This window comes from Salmo trutta, chromosome 27 (assembly GCF_901001165.1).
Source record: "Salmo trutta chromosome 27, fSalTru1.1, whole genome shotgun sequence".
NCBI lineage: Eukaryota > Metazoa > Chordata > Actinopteri > Salmoniformes > Salmonidae > Salmo > Salmo trutta.
Genome location: NC_042983.1, coordinates 31,831,513 through 31,844,246, shown reverse-complemented (window position 1 = coordinate 31,844,246; position 12,734 = coordinate 31,831,513).

The following is a 12,734-nucleotide window of genomic DNA, read 5'->3' as shown; positions in this document are numbered from 1 at the left end:
GCATTCTATGTTCCGTTTTCTATGTTTTGTGTATTTCTTTGTTTTGGCTGGGTATGGCTCTCAATCAGGGACAGCTGTCTATCGTTGTCTCTGATTGGGAGCCATACTTAGGTAGCCTTTTCCCACAGGGTTTTTGTGGGTAGTTGTTTTCTGTCTTGTGTTTTTCACCTGACAGAGCTGTTGCGCTTTGTTCCACTTTGTTTTTGATTCAGTGTTCAAAACTAATAAACATGATGAACACTTACCACCCTGCACCTTGGTCCTCTCCTTGCAACAACCGTTACAGCCTTGTTCAGGGGCAGAACGACAGATTATCTTTTTACCTTGTCAGCTCAGGGATTTGAACTTGCAACCTTTCAGTTACTAGTCCAACGCTCTAACCAGTAGGCTAACTGCCACTACAGGGAGTTCTATTCAGTAAGCTTACGATCAGGTTGGAGTGGGGGAATGCCATACTACAACGCCCATGGAGCAGTTGTTGTGGGGGGTTAAGTGCCTTACTCAAGGGCACAACGGCAAGCAATGGCATCTGCGATTTAATACCAGCAACCCTCTGGTTGCCAGCTCACTTCCCGACAGATTTTATTCCTTTCAGACCAGGGATTCAAGCTGGCAACCCTCCAGTTTCTGGCTCGCCTCTTAAACCGCTAGGTTACCTGCCGTCTACAGACACAGCCATTACTCTACACAGAGATCTGAGACAGTGAAAAGATACACACAGAGATTTCCCACAGTCGGTATATTATAGGCCCACAATCTTCTTATATAAGGGGATTTCGTTATGTCTACACATCACAGGTTCACCTTCACTCTATATATTATTGGCTAACCCGTCTGCACATTACATCATTGGATTCATGATGTAGTCTGTACGGTATATCATATGTCTAGTAGGCCATTAACTTGTCTGAGCCCCTGCAAATTGGCAATGGAGGATTCTTAGAGTGAGCGATGAGGATCCTGTCCCAACCTCCTTCCATATTGGATTAGTGCCCAACACAAACATCTGGAGGCACAAAACTCCTCCTCCATCAAGACCAAGGAGGACTAGTTCACAATGCACTACAACCACTTCATCATCAGGTTAGTGTTTGTCTCCTGGGCCACGCTGTGGGGATGGAGGGGGGGGGGGGGGGTCACACACACACACACACTCCTCAGCCCTGGCCTGATTTCTCCATGTGTTAGTCAAGAAGGAATAACACATTGATCTATGAATTTCAATAGGTGTCTTAATGTTGGATCCCATAGACTGTCATTGATGGACTGCTCCTTCACAGCACCGCTGCCACTGATCATGTCACTAGAATGCTAAAAGGTTATCTATGTTTAAGATCCTGGTGATGGCTGGATGTTACACTAATTGGATTTATGGATCGTGGTCATTACATCAGTTGCGGCGCAGTACAGTATTAATGGTTATTAGAAGTGTTATAGAGTGGTATAGACATGTGTTACTGTACTTCCCATTCTCTTCGCTGATGAAACCAATTTGATTTCATCACACAATAATTTTTAATCACTTATTAAGGAAGCCAACACAGTTATGGACAAATTTTCTAAATGGTTCCAGATAAACATATTATCTTAAATGAAAAACAAAAAATCTAACTTTATTGTATTCACTAGTAAGAATAAGAAATATTGTAAAAAATAAAATAAAATAAAAAATAAAACAAAAAAAATAAAGAGCTAGAATCTCAATTGGTGGGAATGGACAAGTCAAATGTACTAGATTCCTCTGAGTTTTAATATATGAAAAGGTATCCTGGAAAGATCATATTCAATTTGTCTGCAGCACAGTGATGAAATCTGTTGGTATCATCAGAAAGATTGGTGGTTTGGTTCATCAGGCTTGCTTCCTGACTTTATACTAGATACAACGGTACCATAGTCTTGAATCATCATCACTCAATAACTTCAAGGTGGGGGTCAGCCTGATGAACCAAACTACTCAGTAATCTCCTCCATGAAGACTGGGAGTCAGCCTGATGAACCAAACTACTCAGTAATCTCCTCCATGAAGACTGGGAGTCAGCCTGATGAACCAAACTACTCAGTAATCTCCTCCATGAAGACTGGGTGTCAGCCTGATGAACCAAACTACTCAGTAATCTCCTCCATGAAGACTGGGAGTCAGCCTGATGAACCAAACTACTCAGTAATCTCCTCCATGAAGACTGGGTGTCAGCCCGATGAACCAAACTACTCAGTAATCTCCTCCATGAAGACTGGGAGTCAGCCTGATGAACCAAACTACTCAGTAATCTCCTCCATGAAGACTGGGAGTCAGCCTGATGAACCAAACTACTCAGTAATCTCCTCCATGAAGACTGGGAGTCAGCCTGATGAACCAAACTACTCAGTAATCTCCTCCATGAAGACTGGGTGTCAGCCTGATGAACCAAACTACTCAGTAATCTCCTCCATGAAGACTGGGAGTCAGCCTGATGAACCAAACTACTCAGTAATCTCCTCCATGAAGACTGGGAGTCAGCCTAATGAACCAAACTACTCAGTAATCTCCTCCATGAAGACTGGGTGTCAGCCTGATGAACCAAACTACTCAGTAATCTCCTCCATGAAGACTGGGAGTCAGCCTGATGAACCAAACTACTCAGTAATCTCCTCCATGAAGACTGGGAGTCAGCCTGATGAACCAAACTACTCAGTAATCTCCTCCATATAGCCTAAATCTCACACACTCACATGCGCACACACATTTAAACAAAACATGATTACTCATCAATTCATTTATACATTTATAAATGGTAGGTTTTGTTATCTGTTTTAAAAAAACGTTTTTATTTTTGTACTGAATATTGTTATTTTGTGTTTTATATAAACGCTTGGCCTTCCAACCTGCACATTGTTTTATTTGATTATTTATCTGTATTGTTGTCTATCACTTGTTTTCTTTCATGCAAAAAAAATAATTTAAAAACACTTCTAAAAACTAAAACTAGTATAGTGAATACATTAAGCTATGTGTGTTGACAATGACACAATAAGCTGTTTTTGTTAGTTTATGACATGGCATTACTGTATCTAATGTATGTGAGAGATAGTGTTTTATATGCAATGTTATATTTCAGCTACTTTGCATTTTCCAATGTTTGTGGATGTGTGTGTATTATACACGTGACAGATACAGAATGTGACACAAATGGATGTGTGTCAGTGTGTGTGTCTCTGGTGTGTGAATTAGTGCATGTGTGCACACAATATGTGTCTGATGATTTAGAATGTGACACACAGTACAGTATTATCACATGCCAGAGAGAGAGAGAGAGAGAGAGAGAGAGAGAGAGAGAGAGAGAGAGAGAGAGAGAGAGAGAGAGAGAGAGAGAGAGAGAGAGAGAGAGAGACAAGCTTAAGATCAGGTTGGAGTGGGGGACTGCCATACTACAGCGCCAGTGGAGCAGTTGTTGTGGGGGGTTAAGTGCCTTGCTCAAGGGCACAACGACAAGCAATGGCATCTGCGATTTAATACCAGCAACCCTCCGGTTGCCAGCTCTCTTCCCGACAGATTTTATTCCTTTCAGACCAGGGATTCAAGTTGGCAACCCTCCAGTTGCTGGCTCGCCTCTTAAACCGCTAGGTTACCTGCCGTCTACAGACACAGCCATTACTCTACACAGAGATCTGAGACAGGTTAACCTTCACCCTATATATTAAAGAACGGGAGAGAGAGGTGGAGAGAACAAGAGAACAAGAGGGGGGGTAGAGAGAACAAGAGAGAGGGGGTAGAGAGAATGAGAGAAGAGAGAGAGGGGGTAGAGAGAACAACAAAAGAGAGAGAGAGGGGGTAGAGAGAACGAGAGAAGAGAGAGAGGGGTAGAGAGAACGAGAGAAGAGAGAGAAGGAGAGTGAGAGAACGAGAGAGAGAGGGATGGAGAGAACAAGAGAAGAGAGTGAGAGAGGGGTAGAGAGAATGAGAGAAGAGAGAGGGGGTAGAGAGAGAGAATGAGAGAGAGAGGAAGAGAATGAGAGAGAGCGAGAGAGAGAGAGTGAATGCGAGTGAGAGAAAGAGAGAACGAGAGAACGAGAGAAAGGGGGAGAGAGAACGAGAGAACAATAGAAAGGGGGAGAGGGAGAGAGTGAAAAGGGGGACAGAAAGAGAGAGATGAGAGAGAGAGAGAGAGACCACCAGAGACAGAGAGAGAGTGTTGCTCCTGTCCCCCTCTACAGGAGAGTGTGCCGGGGAGCTGGGATGGCCAGCATTGAACATCTCTTTGGGGACTCTCCATTATTTACACTCTGCCTTCCTGTGGACCTGATGTGACTTGACAGGAGCCATATGGAGGTCATGAATAAAACACAGGGGCCTAAAAGCAGGAGGGAGAGGTGGGGGCAGGAGGTAGATGGGCCGCAGATTGCAATGCACATGTCACTGTGGCCGGAGGGGACTGGAGGGGAAAGGGAGTTGAGGGGAAGAGGGTAGGTGTGTGTGGAGAGGTAGAGGGGATGGAGAGAGAAATGGAAGGAGAGGGAGAGAAACAGAGATTTAGAAAGATGTGCTGAGACAAAAGGAGAGAGAGAGAGAGGAAAGAGGGAGGGATAGTTGCTCCCTTGACCAGTGAGAAGCCATTGACTCGTGCTGAGATATCTGAGCACAGGGGAGATGACATCATGACATCATCGGCCTGTTGTGGGGGATGATGTCAAAATTGTTGCTCGCAGAGGCTCCTAATTGACTGGGTGGTGAAGCAGGCCGGCTCCTGTTGTCAGCTGCTCCTGATGAATGCAATAGCCTCATTGAAACTGTATCGACCACGAGTCACCGTTTGCTGTATCTCAGAGGGGGTCATCATTTTCTCTGTCATATGTGAGCTACATATAAGATGATACATTCTTGCTCTGGGCCTGCTAGGACAAATGCTCCCTCTCTCTCTCTCCCCCTCGCTCTATCTTGCTGTTTCTGTGAATGAATCAAAAATATCAGTGCTGATATTTGTGCATAGTAAACATTTTACAGGAAGTGCTTTTCATAATGACCCCTGTCATTAGCCCCCAGAGTGCTGCTGTCCATCTCCCATGGCATCTCCAGACGGGAAGAGGAACCGCCCTGACTTGCGATGCCAGGGTGATATCATCTGATAATGCCATCAACCGTGTGTGTGTGTGTGTGTGTGTGTGTGTGTGTGTGTGTGTGTGTGTGTGTGTGTGTGTGTGTGTGTGTGTTTGTGTGTGTTTCTTCCACATATTGATCCTACATGAGGAATCAAATTGGGTTGTAATACAACTCAAAGATGGAAAGTCATGCACAGTACTTAACTCTGAAAGTTTCAGTGTCAAAATCATACTTAATACCTTGAAATAATGATAATAATAAACAATAATTTGGTGAGTGCTTCTATTTTATATTTGTCCTATTTTACACATATTCACGTGTGTATTAATGGGCATGTGTGAACTAGAAAGTGTTTTTTGCATATCCCAACTCCCCCTGAGATACCCTCGGACAGTTGGGTCACGGCAAAATAGTCACATCAGTGGCTAGCTAATCCATAAAGCTTGCATCTGACTAGTTCAGTGGCTTATTGCTTTACTCCATTAGATGGGAGAGTAGTCTGTTTGGCAATGGATTGGTATCAGATATCATTCTATTTGTGCTTGAGTGCTCTGACTTCCCATAAGAGTCCATCTGGACAACAGCATTTTCAAACAGGGTAGGTTATAAGACATGCCGCCATGCTAAATATCAGAGGAAATACATATATACATACAGCACACGCACGCACACAAACACACACACATACATACACACACTCTTACAATTATAAACATCTTCAAACATAAATACTAAGCATACATGCACTCTTCTCTACTTCAGCCATCATAACCCTAACCTTAAGTAACCTGGAGTACAGTCTAAGTACAGGGTAATAATGAATAGTTACAATACTTGTGACACTTTATTTACAGGAATAATTACACAGTAATCTAAGTGTAAGCAATCAGCCATAATGCCTTTGCACTTACAAAGCAAATGTACACTTGTTTCTTCCATGAAACCTTCCATTTACTATCTTACAGTAAACAATATAGCCCTACATACAAACACAGCAAATCCTACTGCAGCATGGAAACAAAAACATGAAACATGAAAGCCTTGCTTACATATTTATACAAACAGACAGAAATGACTATCCCCAAACCCTCCAAACCACTTAACGATCCTTCCAATGAACCTTCATTAACCATGCTCACACGATCCTTCCCAATGAACCTTCATTAACCATGCTCACACGATCCTTCCCAATGAACCTTCATTAACCATGCTCACACGATCCTTCCCAATGAACCTTCATTAACCATGCTCACACGATCCTTCCCAATGAACCTTCATTAACCATGCTCACACGATCCTTCCCAATGAACCTTCATTAACCATGCTCACACGATCCTTCCCAATATACCTTCATTAACCATGCTCACACGATCCTTCCCAATGAACCTTCATTAACCATGCTCACACGATCCTTCCCAATGAACCTTTATTAACCATGCTCACAAGATCCTTCCCAAGGAACCTTGATTAACCATGTTCACATGATCCTTCCCAATGAACATTCATTAACCATGTTCATACGATCCTTCCAATGAACGTTCATTAACCATGTTCGCACGATCCTTCCCAATGAACGTTCATTAACCATGTTCGCACGATCCTTCCCAATGAACCTTCATTAACCATGCTCACACGATCCTTCCCAATGAACCTTCATTAACCATGCTCACACGATCCTTCCCAATGAACCTTCATTAACCATGCTCACACGATCCTTCCCAATGAACCTTCATTAACCATGCTCACACGATCCTTCCCAATGAACCTTCATTAACCATGCTCACACGATCCTTCCCAATGAACCTTCATTAACCATGCTCACACGATCCTTCCCAATGAACCTTCATTAACCATGCTCACACGATCCTTCCCAATGAACATTCATTAACCATGCTCACACGATCCTTCCCAATGAACCTTCATTAACCATGCTCACACGATCCTTCCCAATGAACCTTCATTAACCATGCTCACACGATCCTTCCCAATGAACCTTCATTAACCATGCTCACACGATCCTTCCCAATGAACATTCATTAACCATGCTCACACGATCCTTCCCAATAAACCTTTATTAACCATGCTCACAAGATCCTTCTCAAGGAACCTTGATTAACCATGTTCACATGATCCTTCCCAATGAACCTTCATTAACCATGCTCACACGTGTAATTTGCTTTCACACCTCTCTTTTTAATGTGACGACTCTCATAATAAGCTGGTGTTATGTGTGAGTGGCTGTTAGTGGGGTTAAATTACATTATCTAATTTATGTTATCTATGCAGCCCTCTAAAGGCATTCACATGTTGCGTTAGCTGGTGTGAAACCGAAAGAGACTCAAATAACTGTGTGAAGGATACATGAGATTCAGGAGACAGTCCGTCTATAACCTGTTCTCACTGATGGTCTGTGATGTTCATTGTGGTGTTTCTGTCTGTCTATAGCCTGTTCTCACTGATGATCTGTGATGTTCATTGTGGTGTTTCTGTCCGTCTATAGCCTGTTCTCACTGATGATCTGTGATGTTCATTGAGGTGTTTCTGTCTGTCTATAGCCTGTTCTCACTGATGATCTGTGATGTTCATTGAGGTGTTTCTGTCTGTCTATAGCCTGTTCTCACTGATGATCTGTGATGTTCATTGAGGTGTTTCTGTCTGTCTATAGCCCGTTCTCACTGATGATCTGTGATGTTCATTGAGGTGTTTCTGTCTGTCTATAGCCTGTTCTCACTGATGATCTGTGATGTTCATTGAGGTGTTTCTGTCTGCCTATAGCCTGTTCTCACTGATGGTCTGTGATGTTCATTGAGGTGTTTCTGTCTGTCTATAGCCTGTTCTCATTGATGGTCTGTGATGTTCATTGTGGTGTTTCTGTCTATATATAGTCTGTGATGCTTTGACAAAAAAAAACAGACATCATATGTTGCCATAAACAGCCTGGCAGTGCAACTCTACTTTTACAATGACCTGATGGATGTGTTTATGCAGGGCTGTTGTCAAGGGAAACTGAAATCCTCAACACAATAATTGATTCTGCATCTACATGAAAAAAGTCTGGAAAATTCCAGAAAATTATGTCATGGCTATAGAAGCTTCTGATCGGCTAATTGACATCATTTGAGCCAAATGGATGTGTACCTGTGGACGTATTTCAAGGCCCACCTTCAAACTCAGTGCCTCTTTGCTTGACATCATGGGAAAATCAAAAGAAATCAGCCAAGACCTCTACACGTCTGGTTCATCCTTGGGAGCAATTTCCAAACGCCTGAAGGTACCACATTCATCTGTACAAACAATAGTACGCAAGTATAAACACCATGGGACTACGCTGCCATCATACCGCTCAGGAAGGAGATGCGTTCTGTCTCCTATAGATGAATGTACTTTGGTGCGAAAAGTGCAAATCAATCCCAGAACAACAGCAAAGGACCTTGTGAAGATAATGGAGGAAACAGGTACCAAAGTATCTATATCCACAGTAAAACAAGTCCTATATTGAAATAACCTGAAAGGCCGCTAAGCAAGGAAGAAGCCACTGCTCCAAAACCGCCATAAAAAAGCCAGACTACGGTTTGCAACTGCACATGGGGACAAAGATCATACTTTTTGGAGAAATGTTCTCTGGTCTGAAACAAAAATAGAACTGTTTGGCCATAATGACCATCGTTATGTTTGGAGAAAAAAGGGGGAGGCTTGCAAGCCGAAGGACACCATCCCAATCCTGAAGCACGGGGGTGGCACCATCATGTTGTGGGGGTGCTTTGCTGCAGGAGGGACTGGTGCACTTCACAAAATAGATGGTATCATGAGGAAGAAAAATTATGTGGATATATTGAAGCAACATCTCAAGACATCAGTCGGGAAGTTAAAGCTCGGTCGCAAATGGGTCTTCCAAATGGACAATGACCCCAAGCATACTTCCAAAGTTGTGGCAAAATGGCTTAAGGACAACAAAGTCAAGGTATTAGAGTGGCCATCACAAAGCCCTGATCTCAATCCTATAGAAAATTTGTGGGCAGAACTGAAAAAACGTGTGCGAGCAAGGAGGCCTACAAACGTGACTAAGTTACACCAGCTCTGTCAGGAGGAATGGGCCAAAATTCACCCAACTTATTGTGGGAAGCTTGTGGAAGGCTACCCGAAACATTTGACCCAAGTTAAACAATTTAAAGTCAATGCTACCAAATACTAATTGAGTGTATGTTAACTTCTGACCCACTGGGGATGTGATGAAAGAAATAAAAGCTGAAATAAATCATTCTCTCTACTATTATTCTGACATTTCACATTCTCAAAATAAAGTGGTGATCCTAACTGCCCTAAAACAGAATTTGTACTTGGATTAAATGTCAGGAATTGTAAAAAACTGAGTTTAAATGTATTTGGCTAAGGTGTATGTAAACTTCCAACTTTAACTGTGACAGGCCTTGTTCTGCCTAGTGCAGCTCTGTCTGACTGTAAAACAGCCTCTTCTGCTGTCCCAACCTCTCTTCCTTTTTCTCTTTTGCTCTCTCTTTCTGTATTTGGACAGTGTCCTCTTTCGTACCAGACACTGAAGCAGATGCCTAGTGGACCTCAGCCCAGTTCCTCCAATCTGTCGTCCCTCTCATAGGGGTGACTGACTGGAGGAGCCATGTGCCTCCCCCTCTACCCGGTCCCACCACCCTGCTGCCCATATGTGCCATCAAGTGGCAGCTGCAATCCTCCCGCCAACCCCCTTCCCAAAAAAAGAGAAACAGCTGTCCAGTCTGCCCAGTGAAAGTGGGTGTACTTTACAGGGACATTCCTTCTGCTCAAACTCACTGAAACTTACAATGTGAATGTCAGGAGAAGACAAAATGGCTGAACAGATGTTTGCGGTGTCCATCAGAAAAAGCGTCATTATATTAGAGACCTTCTGCCTAATCGCTTGGACTGGATAACATTCCAAAGTTTTTCACACAACAGAAACGTCACACGCACACACAAACACACACACACACACACACACACACACACACACACACACACAGCCTCCAGTGATCCACTAATAACACAGAAGTATCCCCATCTGCTTCCCCCATCCCCTCAGGGGATTGTGGGAAGTGCGGAGCAGCAGTCTGCGTCGTACGTTCTCCGACACATTCATATCTGTATGACACAAGGAGGGTGGGGCCTCTGTGAGAGAGCAGCAGGAGAGGGCTTCCACTGACCCAGTTAGGAGAGTGGGGAACACTCACACAGTAATACACGGTAATACACACTCACACAGTAATACACACTCACACAGTAATACACACTCATAAATTCATGAACTCACACACACGTACATAGTATATTCAAAACTATACATTTACAGGCACATACACGTGTCAGAGACACCCTTATTCCTAATTTCTCTCTTTCACACACACACACACACACACACACACACACACACACACAGGTCTTGCTGTTGAGGCGTGTGAGGGACAGAAGGAACTGTACCCACCCCCTGGTGAGCGAAGTGAGGCCTCTAGTGGTGTGGGGGCTGTGCTTTGGCAAAGTGGGTGGGGTTATATCCTGCCTGGTTGTCCCTGTCCAGGGGTATCGTCGGACGGGGCCACAGTCTCTCCCGACCCCTCCTGTCTCAACCTCCAGTATCTATGCTGCAATAGTTTATGTGTCGGGGGCTAGGGTCAGTCTGTTATATCTGGAGTATTTATCCTGTCTTATCCGGTGTCCTGTGTGAATTTAAGTATGCTCCCTCTAATTCTCTCTCTCCCTCCCATCCCAGAGGACCTGAGCCCTGGGACCATGCCTCAGGCCTACCTGGCCTGATGATTCTTTGCTGTCCCCAGTCCATGTGGCCGTGGTGCTGCTCCAGTTTCAAATGTTCTGCCTGCAGCTATAGAACTCTGACCTGTTCACCGGACATCCTACCTTGTCCCGGACCTGCTGTTTTTTTGACTCTCTCTCTACCGCACCTGCTGTCTCTAACTCTGAATGCTCGGCTATGAAATGCCAACTGACATTTACTCCTGAGGTGCTGACCTGTTGCACCCTCGACAACCACTGTGATTATTATTATTTGACCCTGCTGGTCATTTACATTTAAGTCATTTAGCAGACGCTCTTATCCAGAGCGACTTACAGTAGTGAATGCATACATTTCATACCTTTTTTTTTCTTCTCTGTACTGGTCCCCCATGGGAATCGAACCCACAACCCTGGCGTTGCAAACACCATGCTCTACTAACTAAGCCACACGGGACCCACACTGGTCATCTATGAACATTTGAACATCTTGGCCATGTACTGTTATAATATCCACCCAGCACAGCCAGAAGAGTACTGGCCACCCCTCAGAGCCTGGTTCCTCTCTAAGTTTCTTCCTGGGTTCCTGCCTTTCTAGGGAGTTTTTCCTAGCCACTGTATTTCTACATCTGCATTGCTTGCTGTTTGGGGTTTTAGGCTGGGTTTCTATATAGCACTTTGTGACATCGGCTGATGTAAAAAGGGCTTTATAAATACACTTGATTGATTGATTGATTGAGTAGTAGATAGTACTGTAGTAGAATACAGTAGTAGAGAGTACAGTAGTAGAATACAGTAGTAGAGTGTAGTAGAGAGTACAGTAGTAGAGTGTAGTAAAGAGTACAGTAGTAGACAATACAGTAGTAGAGTATAGTAGCAGAGTACAGTAGTAGAGAGTACAGTAGCAAAGTGTAGTAGAGAGTACAGTAGTAGAATACAGTAGTAGAGAGTACAGTAGTAGAAAGTACAGTAGTAGAGAGTACAGTAGTATAGTACAGTAGTAGAGAGTAAAGTAGTAGAATATAGTATTAGAGAGTAGAGTAGTAGAGAGCACAGTAGTAGAGTGTACTAGAGAGTACAGTAGTTGAGTACAGTAGTAGGGAGTACATTAGCAGAGAGTACAGTGGTAGAATACAGTAGTAGAGAGTACAGTAGTAGAGTGTAGTAGAGAGTACAGTAGTAGAATGAAGTAGAGAGTACAGTAGTAAAGTACTGTAGTAGAGAGTACAGTAGTAGAATACAGTAGTGGAGAGTAGAGTAGTTGAGTGTACTAGAGAGTACAGTAGTAGCGGGTACAGTAGTAGAGTGCAGTAGAGAGTACAGTAGTAGAGAGTACAGTAGTAGAGAATACAGTAGTAGAGTACAGTAGTAAAGTGTAGTAGAGAGTACAGTAGTAGAGTGGTAGAGAGTACAGTAGTGATTACAGTAGTGATTACAGTAGTAGAGAGTATTGTACCGTTTTTTTTAAATCGACTTTGTGCCTATAGAACACTGCCAGTGTCTTCAAGTGTTATTTAAAAAAATATATATACTAGTTGTATAATTAACCCTATTGTTGCATAGTCAACCTATAATACAATTGTGGGATTTACTTGCTTTCTTGGGTGACGTACTCCTGACATTTTGGGCAAATGGTTTATTGGTACATTTTAACTTGATTCATTTTTTTTGTATAGTACAGTAGTAGCGAGTACAGTAGCATAGTACAGTAGCAAAGAGTACAGTAGTATAGTACAGTAGTAGAGAGTACAGTAGTAGAGAGTATAGTAGTATAGTACAGTAGTAAAGTGTAGTAGAGAGTACAGTAGTATAGGACAGTAGTAGAGAGTACAGTGGTACAGTACAGTAGTAGAGTACAGTAGTAGAGTACTGTAGTAGAGAGTAC